Source organism: Octodon degus, unplaced genomic scaffold (genome assembly GCF_000260255.1).
Source record: "Octodon degus isolate 3935 unplaced genomic scaffold, OctDeg1.0 scaffold00206, whole genome shotgun sequence".
Taxonomy (NCBI): Eukaryota; Metazoa; Chordata; class Mammalia; order Rodentia; family Octodontidae; genus Octodon; species Octodon degus.
The window spans coordinates 2,282,219-2,286,293 of NW_004524782.1; the positions used below are offsets into that span (position 1 = coordinate 2,282,219).

General features: G+C 38.8%; 1 pseudogene; it reads right to left on the reverse strand.

Annotated features, from left to right (window-relative positions):
* Positions 1 to 2,461: 2,461 nt before the first annotated feature.
* On the reverse strand, positions 2,462 to 3,791 carry LOC101578220 (annotated as a pseudogene).
* Positions 3,792 to 4,075: the final 284 nt, after the last annotated feature.

A 4,075-nucleotide genomic window follows, 5' to 3' on the forward strand; every position in this document is an offset into this window, starting at 1 on the left:
ATAGCTAACATCAACAAGTCAGCCAATAACAAATCTTGGACAAAAGAACACTTCTGCACTTTTGGTGAAAGTGCGGACTGGAACAACCACTATGGAAATCGCTATGAGTATTCCTTAAAAGCTAGAATTGGAGATCCTATTCAAGCCAGCCATTTCCAACCTGGATATTTTTCCTAGAAGAACTGAAAACCTTATACCGCAGTGATATATATGCATCCATGTTTATAGCAATGCAATTTTTGATATCTAAATAATCCTGGGAAGCAACCAGATGCCCACACACTGACTGATGGTGAAGATTCTGTGGTATTTTTCCACAAGGAAGTATTTTTCAGCTATACAACAGGATAACTTTGAGTCTTTTGTAGGTAAATGGATGCAACTGGGCAGCATACCCATAAGCGAAATAAATCAGCCCTGTGCATGGAAACATGATATTGTCTCTTTAGTGAGAGAATCTGAAAGAGAAAAATGGCATCTGAAGACTACAGTAGATGCTGGGAAAAGGGAATGAACTCATTCAGAAGGAAAGAGTTACTGAGTTAAGGGGGACAGGAGAGGGAGTCGGAAAAGGTATTTATCTATGTATATAAGCAGAATGTTTTGGACAACTGTACTGTGAGTTTCTGCTGGCTTAGGAAAGGTGAAATTACTTCTTTAATTTTTTTTCATCTCCTTTTTAAAATTTTTTGTACTTTTTCTCTTCTTAATTTTTTATACGTTTCTTTTTTTTTCTTTCTTTGTCTAATTTTAAATGATGTATCTGGTAATATAAATAAGGTTGTAAGACAACACTATGTACTACAATGAATATTGTGGAGATTCATATTACTTTATTCGGTGAAATTCTATATCACTTGTAATGTTTTGCTTTAACTGTAATTTGTACTCTCTTGAAAAAAATAAAAATTTTTAAAAATTAACTAAAGAAAGACAAACTCAAAGCTTTTATACGTAAGTGGATACAACAAGAAGCTATACTTATAAGTGAAATAAGACATGCATATGCAAATATCGTATTGTGTCCCTAGTATAAGAAGCTGAAACAAGAAACAAAACCTGAATGCATTGTAGATATAGTATGACAGAAACTGAACTTAAGGATTGAACAGTGAAGATGAGAGAAAGAAAAAAAGACAGGAAAGACAAAAGGGGGAATGCATGCAGTAATATATATGCAGGATGGTTGAGATGATGGTACTAATAATTTCCATGAGTGTTTTAAAACTAGTAATGTGTAGAATTTTCCCTTGACGAACTAACTCTGTATGCTGATAACTGTGATCTAAGCAATTATGTGGAGGACAAACCATGCATGGATAACTCTCATTTTGGTCTTCTAAATATGTACAGTTTCTACCAACTTATCAATTATTATTATACTCTAAGATAATTTTTAAAAAGTAAAAGGCAAGACAAAAATTAAGGTTTTTTTTAGTATACAAATTTTTATTCAAAAATAATTCAAGAAAGACACGCTTTGGTCATCTTTAAAGTCAGATTAATTGAAGATCTCAGAAAAACTATCCAACCACCACACATGGCTACTCAAAGAAAGCTCTCTTTTCTGTTAAGAGCAGCTAAATGTATACACACAGAAAAAGTTCTTAAGACCATGCGAATTCAGTCAAATTCCATACATTCATTATATTCATCAAAAACCTGCAGTTATATTCATGCCAAAGTGTTACTTTAAGAAAAAAAATTAAAAACACACCAAAATGTGACTGAGATTAAACTAAAGAAAATAATAAATAAGCATAATTTATATTTTATTTCAAGAAGTTTGGCATCACACATCTCCAAGTGTGTCACACCGTTTTCATTCCTCAGAAGTGGCATTTTAAAGTGTTAAGCATTGTTAAATATTAAAAATGATTACAACTGTTTTATAGTGAAGCACTGGCATAATTAAAAGTACTATGCCATTATAAATAGAATAATCAAGTTTCAAACATCTTTTCAAACATGTTTAAGGGAAAGCATATAGACACACATTTATTTGCACACAATTTATTGCATTCATGTAATCAAAGATATTGTAAATGGCAAACAGTTTTATTCCTCAACTACTTTGTTACTTATGTAGATTTTAATTACTTTTTCAAGATTTTCAGTTCCTGGGTAGCACAGACTTTCAAGAGAAGGAATAAAATTAAAATTTAATATTACAAGGACACTCATCACCTTATCCTCATTCACACTATAATCCAGTCACTCAAGCCTGGTAGGAGCCAATCTGTAGGAAAGCAACTGTTGGCTGGGACCACAGAGCAAGTGCTGGAGTCCAGGTTTCTTTGGAAAATTCAGGTAGCTGCTGCTCATCGCAGAAAAACCCTACACAGTGCTTCTACCAAAAATAATCTTTAGAATCCAAGGCCTAGGTAGTCTCATCCTCTGCTGCAAGTGGAGAAGCTCCAGGCTCTCAGTCATTTCAGAAACACCTGCTGAAGCCTGATTGTCATAATGACTTCTCAATTACTGTGACCCCTGTATAACTTCTCCTTGTGCTTATACAAGAAGACACAATGGCCCATGTATCTGTTGTTGGGTTACAATATTCTACTGGTGCCAAATTACAGGAACCATCCTCCCCTCCAACAACATGCAGCAGACCATTTACTGCACCAACTCCTGCATTTTTTTCTGCACATGTACATGGCTGCAACCTATCTCCACGTGTTCATGCTGGGAGCATAGACTTCAACACTTTTGCATACTACCAAGCCATCATGACCCCCTACAGCATATAAAAAGTTGTTTAAGACACTCACACCTGCTGCACCAGGTACTTATCCCTGCGATGTAGATCCACTCGTTGGCCATGCCACTGTAGCATTCCACGGTTCTGACATCCTGGCAGGACATCCCATCGTAGCCCTAATGGCATACAGCAGCCCTCCAACAACGCCCATGACCACGCTGCTTCTCCAAGTGTTCATTGGAGCTACGTGAAGCCACTCATTAGACTTTATGTTGTCTGCTTCCATGGAAGACAGGCCTGTACTCTCATCAAAGCCTCCCACCGCCTTTGAGGCTTGGCCCCCAACCACTATCAGTTTGGGAAGGTTCATGGGCATCCTCAGCTGGGTCCGGACACTCTTCTTTAATATCTGCTGCTCTGTTGGCAGCAAGTGATACCTCACAGCTTCAATGAGGTAATCTTTGCAAGCACTGCTGTTCTTGACCAATGTTTCGTCTTCAACCCTCTGGACTAAACAGTTCCGAAGAAGCAGAGGTAAGCAGGCATGTTCCTTCAGTCGGGCCATGAACTCCTGCCTCACATCCTTGTCATGGCTTATCCACCCTCTCACTGCTTCAAATGGTAAGTTTGTCACTGGAGATTAAGCTGCACACTTGTTCAATGCCAAAGTTGATAAATTCTTCACTGAGTACAACATCAGCAAAGTGTTGCTCTACATAGATGTTGGCCTTATTCAGGAGGTCCATACACGCATGTGTATCAGCAAAGGCCTGGATTCCTAAACAGCTGACAGGGTGAAGCTGGGATTCCAAAAATTCATAGCAAGTCTTCTTCACATCCTGTAATGATATTAGACCTGCTGCTGGCAGAACTACCTGCACATTTTCTTCTGTAACCTGAATTTCTGTAGTGTAAACATAATCAATTAGCATCCTCAGGGTTCAGCCATTTATCTCTTTTGTTTGAACTCTCTTTGTTTGGCTCTCACTCATCTCACCTGTAAATACGGCATGAAAATAAGGACTACAGGTGACCAGCCCCACTCTGTGAGCAGAGATTTCCATGTCATCTGCCATGATTGTGACATCACACAGCAAATTCTGACTTCTTAATTCATTCATGACTTTAAAGGCTTTCTTCGTGTGCCAAGGGTTCACTGTCGCTGGACACTGTTTTTCAGTAATATCATCTTTTACATCGAGAGGCTTCTGGTGACCCTGCTTTGTTTATGTGGCCGGCAGCAGCAGGGTCTCCATGTGTAAAACTCCCTCGAGGGTTTCATAGCCCTAGCATCACTCACCATCACCAGCACCAATCCAGCCAGGGACGTAGGTACCACCCGCCCGCTGCGCCGCGTGCCATCCGCCCCGA